Source organism: Panulirus ornatus, chromosome 3, assembly GCF_036320965.1.
Source record: "Panulirus ornatus isolate Po-2019 chromosome 3, ASM3632096v1, whole genome shotgun sequence".
NCBI lineage: Eukaryota > Metazoa > Arthropoda > Malacostraca > Decapoda > Palinuridae > Panulirus > Panulirus ornatus.
Window position 1 is genome coordinate 7,480,553 of NC_092226.1, and position 21,334 is coordinate 7,501,886.

A 21,334-nucleotide genomic window follows, 5' to 3' on the forward strand; every position below is an offset into this window, starting at 1 on the left:
TCCTCTTTAGCTCTCTTTGCCACACTTTCTTTATTACTTATTTCTTTTATTACTTATTCAATTAAACCAACTCAAACCAAATACTATTCTCAAACCTCTCATTTCCAACATATCCATCCTCTTCCGCACATATTCACCGACAGACCATGACTCGTATCGATATAACATTGTGAGGATTACTATACCTTCAAACATATTCATTTTCACCCTTCCAGATAACGACGTCTCTTTCCATATATTATTCAATGCTCCCAGAACCTCTGCCCCCTTATCCACCCTATGACTCACTTCCGCTTCTACTTTCCTCCCACATAATACATTCTAAAGACCTTCCACGAGGCCTCTCTATCAATCCTATCATATGTTTTCTCCAAATCTTTCTGTTTCTCTTAGTATTTCTCACAAACATTCTTTACACCAAACACCTGATCCATACATCCTCTACCACTTTGGAAACCACATTGCTCCTCCCCAGTCTGATGCTCTCTGCACATGCCTTCGCCCTCTCAATCACCACTTTCCCATGCAACTTACCAGGTTCACTCAACGAACCTATACTTCTGTAATTCAAACACTCACCTTGGCAATCCTTGCCATTAGACAGCGACACTTACATGCATTCCGCCAAATATGCATTGAATCAAATATGCATTGAAAATCTTAACTAACCAATAAACAACACAATTACCCACTTTCCTAAGAAGCTCAACCCCAATAACATCCACTCCAGCCACAGTGCCACCTTTTATCCCCTAAAACTCTCACTTCGCACACCTCCTGACCCAAACACCTTACACTGGCCAACCTGTCAAGCACATTCAACAGTCCTTTAAAATACTCACTTCATCTCCACACCTCAACCCTACCTGTTACCATTTACCCATTTGCCTCCTTCACCGATGTTCCCATTTCTTCTTTTGTTTTTCTTACACGATAAACTTCCTTCCAAAACATTACGTTCTTCCTGAAGTACACTGATATTCACCTACCCTAGATCTAATTTGCCCTCTTTTTCAACCCCTGCACCTTCCTCTTGAACTACTACCTCTTTCTTTAGTACATTTCCCACTCATTTGCACCCATTCCCAGTAAGTACCGCCCATATATCTCCCTTTTCTCATTCACTTACAATCTTACTTCCTCGTCCCACCACTCACTGGCCCTTCTCACCTTCCCACCTTCCGCATGCCACATACTTCTCTCGCACCTGCCAGCACTGTTTACCTAGATATCTACCACACACACACACACACACACACACACACACACACATATATAATGCTATACTTAAAATTCAGCTGGGTGAAAACTGCAGGCCACCAAGCGAGAGGGTACAGTACATGTACGTCTGTACGTGCGTCCTCATCAACACTCCCCCCCCTCACTCACTCACCCCCCATTCTCCCCGCCCCCCACCTGACCATCCCTACAGCCTCGTGCCTCGATCATTTGCATAATTAAATCAATGGAGGTTATTGGTCTGGTGGTGGTGGGTGGGGTGTGTGGTGTGTGTGTGTGTGTGTGTGTGTGTGTGTGTGTGTGTGTGTGTGTCTGTGTCCCCCGCCTCCTCTCCCCCTCTCTCTCTCGTCCTTTTACCCCCACCCTCTCTCGCCTCCTCCCTCCACCCCCCTCGCTTTCAAGGACAGCCTACAGCGGCTCTTGAGTTTCCTTCTTAGTCTCCAGACACAGGTGCAAAGTATTGTGTTCATATCGTGGTAGGGGCTACTGAAGAACCTCCTCTCTCTCTCTCTCTCTCTCTCTAGCACCCAACCTAGGGTTGCCAACGTTACTCTTCCCCCATACCTCCGGCCAGGGCTGCCAACACCCGCGTCTCCCAGCCCTCGGCCAGGGCGGCCAACAGACCCATCGTTATTCAAGACAGCCAACCTCTCCACAGTGTTATTCAGGGGTGCCAACCACTCCATAGCATTCAGGGGTGCCAACCTACCTACAGTGTTCAGAAGTGCCGACGTACTCTCGCTGTTCAGGGGTGGCAACCTACCTAACTCATTCAGTGATACCAACATAACTACGTCCTTCATGGTGCCAACTTACGTGAATCGACATAACTACATCATTCATGGTGCCAACTTACGTAGAGCAATCAGGGGTGCCAGCCTACCTACATAGTACATGAGTGCCACCCTAACCACGTCTCACGAGGGTGCCCACTTGCCCCCCCTGTCTTCAGGGGTGCCAACCAACAGAACCATCTCAGCAACACGTCACGAAATTCACAAGATCTTTATGTACACAGAACACACTTCAGCTTGAAGGTTAGACTTACACTTACACTTACACTTGAGGCTTTTAGAAGGATGTTAAGACGCAAGGACTACTTGTGTGAGTGTTCTTAAACACTTGGATGGTTGGTTGTCACTGTATTTGCCCTAGAATTGGGCTTAAGAAGGAAATCAGTTATTACAACATGTAGAAGAGGTACTTATCGAAAGGGGAGGGGGGAGGGAATGAGGGATGGGATGGGGAAGGGAATAAAAGAGAAAGAGAATAAAAGGGTGAAGGAAGGGAAGGGAAAAATAATAAGGGAAAGAATGGAAGGGAAGAAAGGGAGCAAGGTATGGAAGGGAATAAAGGGAGGGGAAAAAAGGGAAGGGAATGTAAAGGGGACAGGAAGGAGAGGGAATAAAAGGGGGGGAAGGAAGGGGATGGAAGGGGAGGGGGGAGGGGGGTGATCCACGTCCCTCTTGCTGAGACAAATACAAGAATTATTCTCAATAATTTCTTTATCTTTATCCCTTCTTCCTGTATCTTACAGCAAGAGTACATCTCGTCTCTGTAAGATGGCTCCTCGGTAAGTTACAATGTACACGGGAACCTGGAGATTGAGATAACATGTATGAATCAATGTGTATTACTCTGTCCTGTGTGTGTGTGGGTATATAGGTATGGTGGTACCTTTTACTGTGTTGGTGTGAGGGTTAGCTGGTGGCTAGCTACCACTACTACTACTACTACTGCTGTTAATATCACTACTACTACTACTACTACTACTACTACTACTACTACTACTACTACTACTACTGCTACTACTACTATTACTACTACTGCTGCTGCTATTAATATCACTACTACTACTACTACTACTACTACTACTACTACTACTACTACTACTACTGCTGCCACTACTACTATTACTACTACTGCTGCTGCTGCTATTACTACTACTACTACTACTACTACTACTACTACTACTAAGATTACTACCACTGCCACTGCTACTATTACTATTACTACTATCACTAATACCACTACTACAATTTCTACAAATGATAATGATAACGAAGAACAAATTATTGAATTAACTGTAGCCAAAGGCTGAACACATATCGAATAAATACAATATTAAACAATGGTGCAATAAAAGGCACGAATGGTGTGTCGAGCTGGCCTTCACGCAGATATAATGCCGAACTGTGACCCGGAGGACGTGGGATCTCTGATGGCAGGAGTTGACGGTGGCGAAAGTGGTTGGTTCCCGAAATGTCGAGTAAGTGTTCATCTGATGGTTGAAGAGTGACGGGTAGACCAGTGTGCTGAGAGACACTTGGTCAAAGGTGCATCGAGAGAAATGTTGAATGTCACTTTTCCGCACCTTTTCCAATGGTTTCTTTTCTATGGAGGAGAGGGAGGAGGACCAGGCAGAGGAGGAGACACTGGTGAGTCTGGGAAGGATAAGACGCTGTGTAGATGTTCCAGACTTCAGGTGTAAGGGGGATCGAGTGTTCTGAGTTCAGGCGTAAGGGGGATCGAGTGTTCTGATTTTAGGTGTAAGGGGGATCGAGTGTTCTGAGTCTACGAAGAATGTAGCGGCGAAAACCTAAGGGGTTCTGATGAAGAGTTTGCTGTGTTCCCTCCAGATTCATGTTGATTGTCCAAAGTGAAACAGAAAAGCTTTCAAGATTTTACCACAGTTGAAGAGGTGTTGGGGGTCTAGTGAGACACAAGGAGATGGGACAGGATTGGAAGTTTGGTAAACTAAACAATTTGAAGGGACTGGCACAGTAGTGGGTAGGATAGGATTGGCATTTTGGTGGATTGAACAACCTGGAGGGGGGCAAGGGGTCGTATAGTGAGACAGTAGAGGGTGGGACAGGGTTAGAAACCACGTTCATGGCCTTGGTCTGGGCGATGGTGACGGTGTTGGCATCGATCCAGTCCTGGAAGCTTTTATGGACGTCCTGGAAGGCGACGTCGTCGGGGTTGGAAGCTGCCGTCAACACTGGATCTAGTAGCAGAGACATTGAGGTACTTTCATCGAACGTATGCATCTTGGGTCATCATTTATATGGCTGATGAGGCACGAGGTTCATGGGAGTCCATGGGAAGGACAGATAACAGGAGACATGATGGTCCATGACGAGGTCATCAACGGTCACAATGTTACTGGTAGTAGAGAGAGACAGGGCAGTAAAACATAGTGATCACTTCTCAAACCACCACTCCCTCTGGCTCAACAGGTGACGAGGGGAAAACAAGAAAACAGAGGATACTACTGTGGAAATTTCATTGGAAAATGTGAACGGGAAATGTTTCCTATTCTAGTGGCGGTTCTTCGAGTTGAAATCGGGAAAAGAAACAAAAAAAAACTGACTTTTGAAGAGACAACTTTTCTTTCTTTTCTCCACGTGAAACAAAAATTGAACAGGTGTCATTTAAGTATCTCTTGAGCCTTGATCGTCCCATCTTTCCGTCTCGTGGGACGCCACAGCTGGGGGACTGGAAGGGTGGAGATGGCCACCCCCTCCTCTCGCGCAGCGTTTAACCTGACGACGTTCACTCACAACGTCTGTGTGCCATGGAACTGAGACAACCCATGAGCATGAAAGTGCTGGTGATGGTATGGCTGATCACTGCGATGTGAGTAAGTGGGTCGAATGCTATGTCGAAGTCAATGAAGGTGTCTGAAGAGATCGCCGAAACAAGTGAAGGCGAGTGAATGATAAAGAGGTAAATACTACACACCCTATTTCCCTACATTCATTCATCACACATGTTTGATTTTTCGTTTAATACTTGACTTACTTTTGTAAAAGTTTGAAGCTGAACATATCTGAGTTTAGCTGGACCCGAGTTCGACCTTTGTAATAAGTACAAAGTCAGTGACAAAGGTATTAGTCAAAATACTTCTCCCATTCACCAGGATTGTCAACATGTGTGAAAGATTTGCTAATGAAAGTAGCTCAAAGCAACACTTAAATCCACAAACTCAACGTGACAGCATTTAAGTTTACGACAGGAACACATTTACAACAACATATTGCGAGACACTGTGGCCAGAAACTGCAAAACGACTGATGAAAACAAGGATATCAGACTGATGATATACTACACCAATCCGAAAACACGTTCGCTCGTAATGAACAACACTGTGATGGGTCGCTCTGGAAGTCTGAATCGTCCCGATGTGGTATATGAGTACCGATGCAATACTGGGGGAGTGTCAAGCCCCACCACATAAACTACAATGGACACACAACACGCACCCTGAGGCGCTGCCTCTCGCTCCACTTACAAGAAGGTGGAATCAAACAAAAGCATGGAACGAGACTAACGACGGAGATTATAGAGAATGATACCTAAATCTTTACGAGTTGCAGTGATCAGAGGAGACTACAGATATTAGAAGCCTGTCACATTAGAGAGAAAGCATCTGCCATTAACATCCAGACAAACATGACCACCGCCATACAGCTCTTTGATGCCTTGCCAACAGGACGTAGACGGATGGGACATGTCACTGACCTGCCACTGCTACAAGGCAGGAACATGGTCCTACGTGACGAAGGTCAGAGAGAATCAGACGAGCCTAACCTGACCTCAGCTCCACATCCGGACAATAACGGTCTCGCTTGGCCCTTCTTAGTGTATTTAGTGATGGATCTCCTGTCTTGTGTAATATTGTTCTTCTGTTTATCCTTTACTGTAAAGTTTTTCTATTTTTCTGCTTCAATATGTTAAACTGAGATTGTAACTTCAACTACCTTTCATGATATTGTTAATTTGTTTAGTGTTTTCCCTTACTTTTATGCGCTATGTGCTGTGTTTCTTTCAGATAGTTTTATTATTCTGTTTGCGTTTTAATTATCCAAATTTTGTGACGTAGTTTTTTTTTTTTCTCTTTTTCGCAGATTCCTAATGATGCCTATGTGAAGACGAAAGCTTGAATAAACATATGGAGAACTACAGACAAGTGGTGTTTGAGCATCAACCTCATCGTAGAATAATACTGAGAAAATGAGGAAAACATAGGAAAGAAGATTATCAACAGTAAATATGCCTGTCGTATTCAATTCTATTTGCACACACACACACACACACACGGTATATATATATATATATATATATATATATATATATATATATATATATATATATATATATATATATATATATATACCTGTCATTATGGCCACACGTACAAGTTGCATTATATTTCCTACCATGAACCCCGCCATAAGATCCATCCCCCCCCATTTACTGAAGTTCCCACCATAACTTAAGCCATAGCTCTTCCCTGACGACCCCCCAGCTCCCACCATAACTCGGCCACAAGAGGCCGCAACCACAGCCTTTTGGACAGGCCAGCACCACCCGGGTCTCAGAATCAGCCATTTTGCTAACAGCATAATACAAGGGCCAACACACCGGACCAATCAACTGTGTAATCATGAGCCGCCATCGGGGCGATTTGCATGTCCGTGGTGGTGGTGGGGGGGAGGGGGGGGGAGGAGGGGAGGGATGGGGGGGGGGATGATGGGAACATTAGAGGAGGAGGAGGAGGGAGGAGGGAGGAGGAGGAGGAGGAGGAGGAGGAGGAGGAGGAGGAGGAGGGAGGGAGGGAGGAGGAGGAGATTGGAGGGAGGGAGGGAGGGAGACGGGGTGTTTCCTAATGAAATGGTGATCTATGAATGGAGATGGGGTAGGCGAGGCCTGGCGGGGAAAGGGGAGGGAAGGGGGAGGGAAGGGGAGGGTAGACATTTCTCAGGGAAGGGAGACAGTGGGGGGGGGAGGGACACACCACGTGAGGGGGGAGAGAGAGAGAGAGAGAGAGAGAGAGAGAGAGAGAGAGAGAGAGAGAGAGAGAGAGAGAGAGAGAGAGAGAGAGTATACTAAAAAGAGTTGACTCTGCTCAAAGGGAAGGCTAGCGCGTAGTGCTCGCCGCAGGAAAATGTAGAATCTCGTAGAACGGGTCATTATGAGTGGATGAGCGAGATGATGAGATGGTTGTGGTCGCGGACTGAGGCAGAAAGAACAGAGAGCTACCTGGGTCAGAGGAGTGACACTTGACAGCCACTGTAGTCCTGGCTCACTGCGCAGGCCGTCACTAACATTCCCAAATACCCAGGCGGGGGTGCACTGGAAAGACAGAAGAGACGAGTCTCAAAAATAGCTCAGTGACAGAAAGAAGAAAAAAAAAAGAATAGGAAGGGAGAAATGTATATAAAAAAAAACCAAAATATCAATAAAAATATGACAGAAAGAGATAGAAGTCCATCTTATCTGTCCATATATACGATTGAATCCTGTCTTATGACTGATACCTGAATTCCAACCAAATCAAAGGCTTTCCCCCACAGATAGATCTGCCATCTACTGAGACCACGAACCTTCACCTAGTGAAGTCTTTAGGGGCAGTCTTCTAATCCCTCATAGACCAGGTGGGTCCCAGGCTTAAAACAAATAATTGACTTCCTCTTAACCGAAAATCTTAACTACAGATAATATTTGACCTTCCTGTCGAGGTGTGACCACCGCTTCACGGTATACATGTACTTGCATTCCACCTCATCACAGGCATTTGAAATCGCTTTCACTAAAGCGTTTGACTTCAGCCTCGCTAAATGTATCTGACCATGTTCACTTCAGTTTCAGTCTTCCATGGGGCCAAGTGAGGGATGAGACTTCATTCTTCCATGAGGCCAAGTGAGGGACGAGACTTCATTCTTCCATGAGGCCAAGTGAGGGACGAGACTTCATTCTTCCATGAGGCCAAGTGAGGGACGAGACTTCATTCTTCCATGAGGCCAAGTGCGAGACGAGACATCATTGTCGCATGGCAGGAAGGAAGGTCGGGCTGTATACTCAACAGACAAAGGCTCGTGTCAGGCTAAGCTCTGTCGTGTTCCGCTGTTTCTCACAGATCCCATTATTTCCTCGATCTCTCCTTCACGAATGAGCATTCTTAACCATATCATTCGTCCCCTTGTGGTTATCTTCTCATTCTGTCGAAACCCTCAGATTTCCACGTACTTCTTCGCCTCTTCTAAGACCCATCCAGGCTCTCCTGGATCCTATAACTCCACTCTCCACCCATCCAGGGTCTCCTGGATCCTATAACTCCACTCTCCACCCATCCAGGGTCTCCTGGATCCTATAACTCCACTCTCCACCCATCCAGGGTCTCCTGGATCCTATAACTCCACTCTCCACCCATCTAGGGTCTCCTGGATCCTATAACTCCACTCTCCACCCATCCAGGCTCTCCTGGATCCTATAACTCCACTCTCCACCCATCTAGGGTCTCCTGGATCCTATAACTCCACTCTCCACCCATCCAGGCTCTTCTGGATCCTATAACTCCACTCTCCACCCATCCAGGGTCTCCTGGATCCTATAACTCCACTCTCCACCCATCCAGGGTCTCCTGGATCCTATAACTCCACTCTCCACCCATCCAGGGTCTCCTGGATCCTATAACTCCACTCTCCACCCATCCAGGGTCTCCTGGATCCTATAACTCCACTCTCCACCCATCCAGGGTCTCCTGGATCCTATAACTCCACTCTCAACTCATCCAGGATCTCCTGGAACCCCCTGGCCTCTCTCTCTCTCTCTCTCTCTCTCTCTCTCTCTCTCTCTCTCTCTCTCTCTCTCTCTCTCTCTCCCTTGGCCATCTAAGACTGGAAGCTCTGGAACACTCTACGGGTGTGGGCCGTGGACAGGAGGTTCACGCCCTCACTTATAAGCCTCGAGCTAAAACCTGCCTGCTATTTGCCAGTTTAATAAGGCTCTATAAACATATGCAAGGAGCGAGGACCCGCGTCTCGTGTTGGTCTAGGTCACCGAGTACCGAAGTGGGACGGACGATGTCTCGTAACTTAGGATGCGAGGAGGATGGCTGTGTTTATCAATGCAGGATGCAAAGCGGGAAGGAGGAGTTTCATAATTCTAGGATTAAAGTCTCTCTCTCCCTCCCTCCCTCCCTCTCTCTCTCTCTCTCTCTCTCTCTCTCTCTCTCTCTCTCTCTCTCTCTCTCTCTCTCTCATATTCCTTTTTTTTTTTTATTCTCCCAGTAATATGCAGGGTTGTTGCAGGAACCTGTCAGCCACGCTACTCATTGCCGTGACAGACGTCCTTGGCTGTACCTAATTTGAGTCTCTCGCACATAATGTAGGGAGGAGGAAACATGGATGATCATTTACAGATGGCAGATGAATTTATCTTTTCTCTTTTTTTTTCTTTAATCTCTTTCTTTCTAGCTTCCCAAACGAATGGAATTGATATGTCCTGCGAAGAACATCAAGGGGTCGGTCACTCCTCCCCCACCAGCTCCGCCAGAGATGGATATATGCGAAAGAAGGAAGAACAGAGGAGAATACTTGTTAACATTACAGTGCTGACAGTGGCTATTATCCTGGAGGCAAAGGAGCAAAGTGGTGAGTAGAATGTCTCTTAGGTTTGAATAGATGTGGCGTATATGTGACTGAATTTCTTCCCAAGTGTACTGAATTAGAAGGATGGTGGACGATAGGGCCCGAGGCTTGTACGAGAGAGAGAGAGAGAGAGAGAGAGAGAGAGAGAGAGAGAGAGAGAGAGAGAGAGAGAGAGAGAGAGAGAGAGAGAGAGATATTAGCAATGGTTCAACAAAAAGGTGCGAGGACGGTAGGGGGGGGAGGGGGGGGGTGAGTCTCTTTATGTGGAAGCGGTGGGATCATCTGCATACCATTAGGCATACCTGAGGAAAGAAGATTGGCACACACACACACACAGACAAAGAATTATAAAGGATCAAATGCCCTAAAGGATATCAGCCATTAATAGGCAAACAGACTGTTACATTCACCACTTTGCATATTACTCCGGCTGGATGAATGACACACACACACACACAAAAAAAAAGGGTGTGTGGGAAATCATATAAAGGATACTTGGCGGGAAGAGCTTAAAACCACCAACTACTGATTGAAGTCCTCTTCTCTTTTTTTTCATACATAGAACTATAAGGTATACGACTCGCTGCTGTGAGTATGGAGAGCGGAATTAAAAAAGTTGAGCGTGGCTGGCGTGCGACGGCGGAGGACAAGGAGATATATAAAAAAAAAAGACGATCTGCGGTGGAAGACAGCGCGGGGGAGGGAAGGGGTTTCAAACCCATACTTCATGTAGAAGATTAGAGATTGTCTCTTAAGGTGAGAGAGTCGTTGGGTCTTTATAATAGACGCCATAACTCCTGGCACACGGCCCAGGTGAGAACTGGGGGACCTGGTAATGTGATGGGAGACGGGAGATCGCCCTCCGAGGAGAGGAGGAGACATGTTTTATGTGAGCAGTTCTTTTGGTGTTGTTGTTTTTATTTCATCTTTGTTTTACGGAGAGAGAGATAGATAGATAGGTAGATAGATAGATAGATAGATAGATAGATAGATAGATAGATAAATAAAGATAGATAGATAGATAGATAGATAAATAAAGATAGATAGATAGATAGATAGATAGATAGAGAGAGAGAGAGAGAGAGAGAGAGAGAGAGAGAGAGAGAGAGAGAGAGAGAGAGAGAGAGAGAGAGAGAGAGAGAGAGAGAGAGAGAGAGATTCTCTTTATCTATAAAATCATGGAGGGTCAAAAAACTAACCAACCCCCCCAAAAAAAGAAAATGGGTGCCATTAATGATTGGTTTTGACACGTGTGGAGTTGAGTTAACGAGCGAACGAGTGAGAGACGCAGGCCAGACCTCTGCATATAGTGATTCAGGGTCGGTTCGTTGGCCGATTCGAAATAATACGCGAATATTCATATTCTTTTTCAATTTTTCTAAGATTCGTAAAGTTGAATTTAAACGTTGTCTTCTATAATTTGGGATGGATGTGTCATACCCGAGGGATGAAAAGGGACAAACAAAGTCATATCCCTTTGAAAATTCACGAGCAAATCACACATTGCTGTACACACTCACAGTCTAGTGGAAATAACCTGGTTGTATTCCTTGTGACATGAAAAATAAAAATGCCATAAACAAAACTGCTTTTCAACTACCACGCGCGTTTATTCACTTCATTCTAAACTCGACCAAACATTTTACCGCGCGTTATCCATACCTTCTGGCTAGCAATATGGACTGAATCTGTATCTTAAAGTCATAATATCTTTTCTTTTTCTTTTTCTTTAGCTTTTTTTGCTCATTGGACAATGTTATCTTCCTCCGTTTTCTTTGTGATCAAACATAGAAAAGGGGGGAGGGGGGGGGGAAGAAATATCTGTGGGGGTGGAAAAAATTAAATATCTGAACGGAAATAAATCGAAAGAGAAAAATGGAATCTATCCAAAGGGATAAAGAAATTCCGTTGGCTTCACTCTTTTGACGGGATCCTCCTCCTCCCCCAACACCCTACCACTCCCAGCAAAAAAAAAAAAAAATTTGTGGCAGATAGATACATACTGTAAAAGACAAGGGTTTTCGAACCCCCTCCTATGGAGCAAGAGCTGGTACGCTTCGTACAGAACAAGAGAGGAATAAGAGCTCGTAAATTTTCCAAAGGACCGGATCCCAGAGGGCTCATATGTGGCGAGAGCACCGAAAATCCCCTGCTAAATAGAGGCAAAGAAACACACACACACACACACACACACACACACACACACACACACACACACACACACACACACACAAAAGATTGGGAAACCTCTCAGAATGCAAAAGTTCTAAGGCCTCCTGCAAAAACTCTCACAGGACCCCATGTAGGGGAAGCCTCTACCATAGAGAGTGGTATCAGTGGCCTCTCACAGAACGTACTATAAGATCCGGTGGGGGATTTGATAGGAGACGTGAGATCTAGAACCTAAGAAGAATCGCAAATGGGTCAAGAGGAAGGGAATCCAATCCTCTCTCGTCTGACAAGGCGGATACAGTAGAGGACCCTGCGAAAACCAGGACATTTATAGATCGTCTTCAATGAAGGGTAGAGAGAAGTAGGAGTTTACAGAGTTAACACACTTGACAAAATGGAGGAAAATGAACGAAGGGAAGAAATCTACACTGGTGGGCTAAAATGTACAAGATAGACAGAGGAGACGTGGACAGGAGCTGAGGGACAGATACGGTTGATAAACCGAGTAATATAAGAAAATTCCTAACACGACATAACTGATTATACGAGACAAGTGTCGACAGCTTCGATGTCTCAGAATCTACTGGTAAGACTTGGCTGACTTTCAAGATGTAAAGAGAAGAGGAGGACGCGAAGGAGGACGACGAGTTCCTTCACATTCACACGGACATTGGATAGACACAGGAGTGTGTGTTGGGAGGGGCAAGGCGCTAGCTCATCACAGAGACGTAGCTGACAAGAGTGGACACAAGCAAGAGGGGGAGGAGGTCGAGCACTTACTTGAGAGGAATGTAAGGTGGGAAAGACGAGGAAGGGGAAGAGCGGAGTGTCGTTGCTTGCGTGAGAGCAGAGGAGAGGAAATCAGTAAGGCGTGTCTGGAATGGGAGAGGAATGAGAGAGTAGGGGTGTCAGGCTAGGTGTGTGGGAGAAGGTCAAGGGGGGGGGAGACAATGAGACGGTGTCGTTTGACAGGGGGGGGGGGATAAGGTCATACACACAGGAGCTGTAGATAAGGGTTAATCAAGCATGTCTATTGAGAGAGTTTGACACTATTGCTGAAGTCTTAGACATTATCTTTGTTTATTTATGATCACGCCAGGACCAATTTATGTAAAAGAGTCCTAGCGTTACACACGACCTATTTTCTAATGGCTCCTGCAGCCCACACCTGCGCTACTTTCAGTAGCAGAGGAAATACAGATTCGTCTGGCGTGAGAGAAGGTCCTCTTTGACGAGACTGAACTTCTCAATGATACGTCCTCGTCAAAGGTAACCCCGAGCAGGCGGAGTACGGTAACGCCTGTCTTAGATAGTCGCCTTTGTGAGATGTGAGAAGGAATATATAAAGTAACTCACATGTATGACTGACTCATATGTATGACTTACTCACATGTATGACTGACTCACATGTATGTTATCCATGTTGCTGATCGAGGGCGTGAAGCGTGATGTGTGTGTGCGTGTGTGTGTGTATGACTGACTCACATGTATGACTGACTCACATGTATGACTGACTCACATGTATGCTAGTCCATGTTGTTGATCGAGGGCGTGAAGCGTGATGTGTGTATGTGTGTGTGTGTGTGTGTGTGTGTGTGTGTGTGTGTGTGTGTGTGTGTGTGTGTGTGTGCGTGTGTGTGTGTGTGTAGTTCCCTTCCTATCCTGATCCTAGGCCCCTACCCTATCCTGACCCTAGCATCCTATCCTATCCTAACACTAGTTTCCGCCCTATCCTGACCCTATACCCCACTCTATCCTGACCCTAGTCCCTCACCCTATCCACACACGCACACGAAGCCTCTCCATGAGACACGACAACACACTTGCTGATGAGAAGGACTGATTAATGAGTAAACATAATCAATGATCAACACTCTCTGGTGGTACATAGTGACAGATGAGGAACATGAATGTGGATCACTGACAACTAGGAGACATGAAATGACTGTACAGGAAATGATTAGATATTACGTCAAGTGAGAAAAAACATTGACTAATGAGGAAGAGTGAACAACAGACAACATAGAGTGATGACGTACTTGAAATAATGAGAAACAGTGATTTTATGGGAAACGTTGATGGATGTGAGAATTTTGGCCGACGATAAATAAACAAAAAAAAAAAAAATGATTGATCAACAGAGATGGATTAGCAACACATGACCGTAAATGATGAGAGAGAGAGACAGTAAGTGATGGGAAACAAAACGGAGCATGAGACTGTGAGTGAAGAGAAACACTGTCATGAGAAGCACTCACGAACTGTTAAAGAACAATATTGGTCGATGAGAAACACTGATGACCATGGCTCTGTAGCTCATGAGAAACATTGAGGAACTCGAGTGAGAAACACTAAGAAATCTCGTCTGATGAGAAACACTGATGAACATGAGACTACAGCTCATGAGGTACACTGACTGAGGAGAAACACCGATCCACGTGAAACGGTAACTCAAGAAAACCACTGTCCAGAACAACTGACCACTGAGAAACAGTGAGGAGCACTACATGAGGACGAACTGACAAAGATAAGAATACCAGCAAGGCCCATGGGAGACATATGTCTCATGAGGCCATTGTACTCTCTCTCTCTCTCTCTCTCTCTCTCTCTCTCTCTCTCTCTCTCTCTCTCTCTCTCTCTCTCTTCTTCTTCTTTTTCCCAGCGAAACCGAATCTCTAATCAAGGTTGGCTTGAGGGTCAAGGCAGTTGTCATTCTAATCAGTGTGTGATTAATCCCCGTTGGTTTCAGGGTCTGGCAGCCAGCACTCACACTCTCCCCCACTCCTCCTCCCTACCTCTCTCTCTCCACCACCCCACCAACCTCCTCCAAGTCATTAATTCGCTAATCTTAGCTATTAGCTAATTCTTCCTCTTACTCCTCCTCCCCCCCTCCTCCTCACACCACACACCCTCCCAAACACCGTTCACCTCCTAATCCAGACCACTGTTTGGCCTGATATGGATAACGCAGGGGCGATCAACCCAACCCCAGCTGGACACCATTAGCTGGTGTCAGCTGTTGGCACTTGGTGTCAGACTACTCAGTATCCGACGTCAGCCTTTTGACACCTCCTGTTAGGGTAATCAGTTGCCGATGTCAGCCGTTTGACACTGAATGTCCGACACTCATCCGGCTGAGATAAACGCTCATCCATCCCGCGCCCTCTCGTCATGCATCCATTCTCACCTGTCGAACATCCATTTATCACCAGCTCAGCACCCATCTCCAGCTTCTCGTGACTCATTCTCATCCAAGCATCCTTTCTCACCCGTCCAGACGTCCTTTCTCACCGGTCTAAACGTCCATTCTCACCCGTCTAAACGTCCTTTCTCACTCGTCCAAACGTCCCTTTTCTCACTCGTCCAAACGTCCCTTTCTCACCCGTCCAAACGTCCTTTTCTCACCCGTCCAAACGTCCTTTTCTCACCCGTCCAAACGTCCCTTTCTCACCCGTCCAAACGTCCCCTTCTCACCCGTCCAAACGTCCCTTTCTCATCCGTCTAAACGTCCATTCTCACCCGTCCAAACACCTCTTCTCACTCGTCCAAACACCCTTTCTCACCCGTCCAAACGTCCCCTTCTCACCCGTCCAAACACCCATCACCCAGCCGTGCTGTGCCCGTCATCACCAACCAATCCATCCAGAAGGCCAACCTTGGGAGGGAGAGATGAAGGGAGGGAGTGAGTGAGGGAGGGAGCTGCTGCTGTTCCTCCTCCTCCTCGTCATCCCTCAGTTGGGGCATGTGATCACTGACGTGAGCAAAAGACATCACTCGCAGGTCCTGGGCCCTCCAGGCCTCACCAGGAGCTCAGGGTCCCTCATGATGGCCGCACCAGGGCTTGTGTTTAAACCAATGACTGATGGCTCCACCCGCCCACCTCGCTTGTGTTCGAACTCTCTGTGTGCAGCCAGCCATCCCCTGTTTCTTGCACGCTCGCACATATCTCTCCCTCCCTCCCTCCCTCCCTCTCTCCCTCTCCCTGGGATGTGCATTCCTCTCTCACTCTCTGGCTGGTCGTATCCATTTCTCTTCTATTTGTGGTCTGTTCTTATACTGCTGGAGGGTCTCTCCCTTTCTGTATGTAGGTGTTTCAGTCCACTTCATTTGAAGCGTTTCGAACCACTTTTCTTTATGTCCGTCTGGAACAGTCTGGATTCAAAGTGTTTCCAGGTTATGTAGATCTAATGCTGAATGGACACTATTTTTTTCCCCTGTGCATATAAATTCATTTCTTACGGTCAACGATGAATGAAGGTCCGTGGTTTTGAGTGGTCGTTTAACTTTCGAGCGCACAGTTCGGAGCTTCTCTTTCTTAAGTGGTCGTTTTAAGTCTCGAATCAACAGTTTGGAGCTTCGTTCATCGCTTTACCTTTCTTTTGAGTGGTTGTTTAAGTTTCGAATCCGCAGTTCGGAGCTTCGTTTTTGCTTCTATTTTCTTTTTTCTTAAGGTTGGGAGGAGGAACCAATCCATTCTCCATTTCTTCTCTCCTAACTCTCGTTCGTCTCTGGCTGCACTACAAGACCATCGTCTGTTATCCCCTGGTCTGTTGTCGGGCATTCCGATCGTGGATCTAAGACTACGTCAGGCATTCAGATCATACATCTAAGGCTACGTCAGGCATTCAGATCATACGTCTAAGACTCCGTCAGGCATCCAGATCATACGTCTAAGACTACGTCAGGCATTCAGATCATACGTCTAAGACTACGTCAGGCATTCAGATCTCTTCCTCCCAACGTCTCAAGGTGTTGTGGTACAGACGAACCTGTACTGCAATCCTCCTCCTCCTCCTCCTCCTCCTCCTCCTTCCCTCAACCTCCTCCCGCCTGGAATGTCTACTAGATCATCCACCACTACCATAGATCTTCCCCCACCCCTAAACCCCCAACCTCCTCACCACCATCCTCCCTCCCTTCCCTCCTTCCCTCCTCCTCTTCTCCTCCTCCTCCTCCTCCTTCCCTCTTCTCCACCACAACCCGACCATCTTATCATTCTGGTGCGGCCCAGTTCACCAACAGCCACTGATTGCTACCTGATTTTGAATTGATCACCTCCTTCCGAGCTCCATCTGGTGCTCAGATCTTCTCTCTCTCTCTCTCTCTCTCTCTCTCTCTCTCTCTCTCTCTCTCTCTCTCTCTCTCTCTCTCTCTCTCTTTTTATCACTCCTAATTACTACCAGGTATTTTCGCAACCACCCATGATCACTGGTGATCACTTCCTCCGTCCATTAATCGGTCAACTGTTGGTTCGAACCTCCCGATCAATACCGGTTCTCCGATCACCTTCAGTGACGTTGATTTCTTTTGGGAGGGGGGTTCAATTCCCCTCCGCCCCCTTCTCCCCTTCCTCTTTTTCTTCTATTCTTTTCTTTGTTCTGATAGACACTGGGTTATCTCGTGTATCACAAGCTGGTGTTCCCAATCAGTAAATCAGGTCGTCTGGTGATCTGATTTCCCAACCCTCCCCCCCTTCTTCCAATCAGAACCTGGTGCTTGGGTCACCTCTGATTATCAGTTCTCTGATCTTCTAATCACTGTGATTATCAGCTCTCTGATCTCGTAAGTGGTGTTCTAATCAGTACCTTCTAATCACTACTTGGTGTTTTGACCAGTGCCTTACTAATCATTACCTAGTATTCTGATGATTGGTTCTAATCACTGATGTTCCAGTCACTAATCTCCTGATCACTGATTGGCCTGATAACCAACCTCTGATCGGTAAGCGCCATGCACTCTGATTAATCCTCATAATCACTCCTCAGCGTTCTGATGGCTAATCCTCCATGGCACTCTGCGAGACGCTCTGATTAACACTCTATGGCAATCTGATCTCCAGCGGGTGGGTGTTGTGAATTCACAACCACCAGTGTCAAACACACCACAACCCACCCACCCACTACTACAGTGCAAATGGGCAATTACACCTACGATTCCCAATTTAGCCAGTGACTATCGGGACCTGGTCGGTGTTCAGGGAGGAGGAAGAGGAGAAGGAGGAGGAGGAGGAGGAGGAGGAGGAGGAGGAGGAGAAGGAGGAGGAGGAGGAGGAGGAGGGCGGCCCATTAGACGAAGACTCTGCGTCGTCGTGTTCTGATCGCCACCACAGCTACTACTACAAGGTGTTCTGATGGGTATCTCCGATCATTTCACCCGGGTTATGATCACTAACGAGCGTCCTGACCACTACACCTGATGCTTTATGGAACACACCCACCCAACCTCCTCCACTCAACCACCCACACTACCACCACCCCTCCTCCACACACCACACCACCACCCCTCCACACACCACACCTCCACCCCTCCACACAGAACACCTCCACCCCTCCACACACCACACCACCACCCCTCCACACACCACACCACCACCCCTCCACACACCACACCACCACCCCTCCACACACCACACCACCACCCCTCCACACACCACACCACCACCCCTCCACACACCACACCACCACCCCTCCACACACCACACCTCCACCCACCACACCACCACCCCTCCACACACCACACCACCACCCCTCCACACACCACATCTCCACCCCTCCACACACCACACCACCACCCCTCCACAAACCACACCACCACCCCTCCACACACCACACCTCCACCCCTCCACACACCACACCACCACCCCTCCACACACCACACCACCACCCCTCCACACAGAACACCACCACCCCTCCACACACCACATCTCCACCCCTCCACACACCACACCACCACCCCTCCACAAACCACACCACCACCCCTCCACACACCACACCTCCACCCCTCCACACACCACACCACCACCCCTCCACACACCACACCACCACCCCTCCACACACCACACCTCCATCCCTCCTCCACACACCACACCACCACCCCTCCACACAGAACACCTCCACCCCTCCACACACCACACCACCACCCCTCCTCCACACACCACACCACCACCCCTCCACACACCACACCACCACCCCTCCACACACCACACCTCCACCCCTCCACACACCACACCACCACCCCTCCTCCACACACCACACCACCACCCCTCCACACAGAACACCTCCACCCCTCCACACACCACACCTCCACCCCTCCACACACCACACCTCCACCCCCCCCTCCACACACCACCACCACCCCTCCACACACCACACCTCCACCCCTCCACACACCAAACCTCCACCCCTCCACACACCACACCACCACCCCTCCACACACCACACCTCCACCCCTCCACACACCACACCACCACCCCTCCACACACCACACCTCCACCCCCCTCCACACACCACACCTCCACCCCTCCACACACCACACCTCCACCGCTGCCGCCACCACCGCCACGACTTGATATTCAAAGACGTCCCTTTTTGACGCCGTGATCTTACCCCTTTCCCGCTCCTCTCCTCCTCCGCTTGTCTTAAGACGGCGCGTATAGAGTCCCTGCGCGCGCGCGCGTGTGTGCGTGTGTGTGTGTGTGTGTGTATACCGCCATCTTCATCCCTGATCTACCTCACCCACGCGATCTTTACGAATAAGAATAAGCAGGAAATTCGCTACACCGATAAACATAGATACGGGAGAGAGAGAGAGAGAGAGAGAGAGAGAGAGAGAGAGAGAGAGAGAGAGAGAGAGAGAGAGAGAGGCCCTCCTCCTCCTCCTCCTCCTCTTTCGCTGACCCAGCCACCCACCTCCCACTCCTTCCTAAATAACCCACAAGACTAGATAGGTAGGTGATCGGCGAGCGGGGGGCGGCACGGCACACCACTTGATGGTCTCCTACGCTAACGGAACGATTTCCCTCATGTGTTACTACCTGTTCCTGATGCGCCAGGACCTCCCTCCTCCCCTGCGGTGGCGCTGATGTCGGGCCTCTCCCTCCGCCAGATGCATCAAGGGCCATTTCTTCTTTCCCTCCTCTGTGTTCTAGTCATCTCCCTCCCTGCTCCTGGGGCGGAGCTACGTAGATGCCGTTCCCTGAGTATCTATTTATATATATATGAAGGAAAGATTTCGTGCCGTGCTGATGCGAGGGAGGTCGACGAAAGGCATCATCGCCCGCCCGTCGGACGACAAGCGACGGGGAAAAAATCGAAAAAGCTATTTTTCTCTTTCCTTTTTTCTTTCCATTTCAAAAAAAAAAAAAGATTTCACAACTGAGTATTATTGTTGTGTCCTGCGGTCTACCCAAGCATCGCCGCCCCGGAGGTTCTTCCGCTATATTCTCATCTTTTATCGCTTGCGTTCCTCTTCCTCCTCTTCCTCCTCCTCCACCTCCTCCTCCTCCGTGCAGTACACCCTCCTCCTCCTCCTCCTCCTCCTCCTCCCACCGCTGCATGGGTGTGATCAGCATTGGGTAGATCGCCTGCGTCCCATAAATCTTCCCCTCGGCCAATGGGAGCCGAGGACCCCGGCCTCCCCGGCCAATCAGGAGGCAAATCACCGCCGGATCTTTAGCTCGCTCCTCGCTCCAGCTGGGAATTGGCTCACCTGATGTCCGCTTTGCTGCATAATGAATTTCCTTTCCGTCGTCGGGGTTCCTGGGGAGCAAGTGCGTCCTACCCGGCTGCTGAGGGGCCTCTCATTGGCTCCCCGGCCGTAAAAGAACGCGTGAGAAGCGACATTGAATGACAATACGGGACGGGCGACTGGCTGGGTGTGGGGGCGGGGTGCGAGGCCCGGCCGCTAGATGCCAGCACGGGCGTGCGCAGCGGGGGGGCGCTCATCTCGGCCTGTGGGGGAGGTTCTGGCAACAACCATTATGGCGTCAGTCTGGCCTGTCTCCCTCGCCTCTTGCCGCCTCCTTGACACGGGGCAGCCACGGCCGCCACTTCGTCAGGAGGAGGAGCCACGTCGCAACCCGTCGTCAGGAGAGACTTTAGTCACACAGGAGTAGATGGCTTGTGGCCGCCCCCCCTCCATGGACGCCATCGAATCTCCGGGGAATTCAGAGACAAATAACACGGTCACCATCTTTGATTAGCCTTCGTTGTTGTTGTGCGTCACCATCATCATCGTCACCATCATCACCATCACCATCGTCACCATCATCACCGTCACCATCGGGATCATATACACTCACCATCACGCACACGACCATCATCGTACTCATCACCTTACTCACGATCCTCAATTCCTGTGGCATCATCAGTCCTCCTCATCACACTCACCAAACTCACTCATTCCCTCTCTCTCTCTCTCTCTCTCTCTCTCTCTCTCTCTCTCTCTCTCTCTCTCACCATCACGGGGCTTCACCATCGGCCTCTGCAGTGTACAACCATCACAACCGCAAGCTATAACAAGTGTTATTAATTATAACATTACGAATCCGCCACACTCGCAATCGTCTGTTACAACCATGGCCGGTCCTTCCTTCCCTGGGTTGCGGTAGAGCTTTCGCCCCATCACTAGTATCTTTCTCCCCATCACTAGTATCTTTCGCCCCTTTCTCCCCATCACTAGTATCTTTTCCCCATCACTGGTATCTTTCC

At 48.3% G+C, this 21,334-nt stretch overlaps 1 long non-coding RNA gene across 1 annotated transcript in view; it reads right to left on the bottom strand.

Annotated features, from left to right (window-relative positions):
• LOC139760322 (uncharacterized) overlaps positions 1–21,334 on the bottom strand; it is a 350,651-nt gene that overhangs the window by 156,538 nt on the left and 172,779 nt on the right. The window contains exon 2 of the long non-coding RNA XR_011715311.1: positions 7,285–7,377. This is a non-coding gene — a long non-coding RNA (uncharacterized lncRNA). The remainder of the gene's footprint in view (positions 1–7,284; positions 7,378–21,334) is intronic.